The following is a 585-nucleotide window of genomic DNA, read 5'->3' on the forward strand; positions in this document are numbered from 1 at the left end:
ATTTTGTTAAGTTTTGAATACGGTTTCAGCGCGTGCGCTATAACCATACAGGTATAAATGCTGGAAAGAAATATGTGTTGAGTCAAATCATCTTTTTGTCAATGCGGTTCTTGAGTAGGTATAAACGAGGTAATAGATATGTATACAAAATTAATGAATGTACATAAATTTACCGTTAATATAATATACATTGATATATAATATAATCTGAATATAATATATATCTCAATATAATCTGAATATAGCGGTCAAATCTTTTTTCTCCAAATTTTTAAGCTGTATCGATCTTCGGCCTCCTATCATATTTTCTTGTACTTCCACAATACAATATTGAGCTAAGGTAGTTCGAATTCGAGCTGTCACAACACACAGCACCTTTCATTATGATCATCATGATATAAAACAACAAAATGAGTATAAATAAGCTTTAACTGCATATACAGTGTAATAATAAAACTAGCAACTTGGCTGCACATTTGTTGTGAAAACCGGGGGCGTTACGAATTGGCGAACCGTACTGATAAGTTGGAACAGGCGCAACAGGAAGTAGAAGAGGTTTGCAAGAAAACGTTTAGTATTTTCTAA

Source organism: Rhagoletis zephyria, unplaced genomic scaffold (genome assembly GCF_001687245.7).
Source record: "Rhagoletis zephyria isolate East Lansing unplaced genomic scaffold, Rhagoletis_zephyria_1.1 Rzeph_scaffold_05134, whole genome shotgun sequence".
NCBI classification, from domain to species: Eukaryota; Metazoa; Arthropoda; class Insecta; order Diptera; family Tephritidae; genus Rhagoletis; species Rhagoletis zephyria.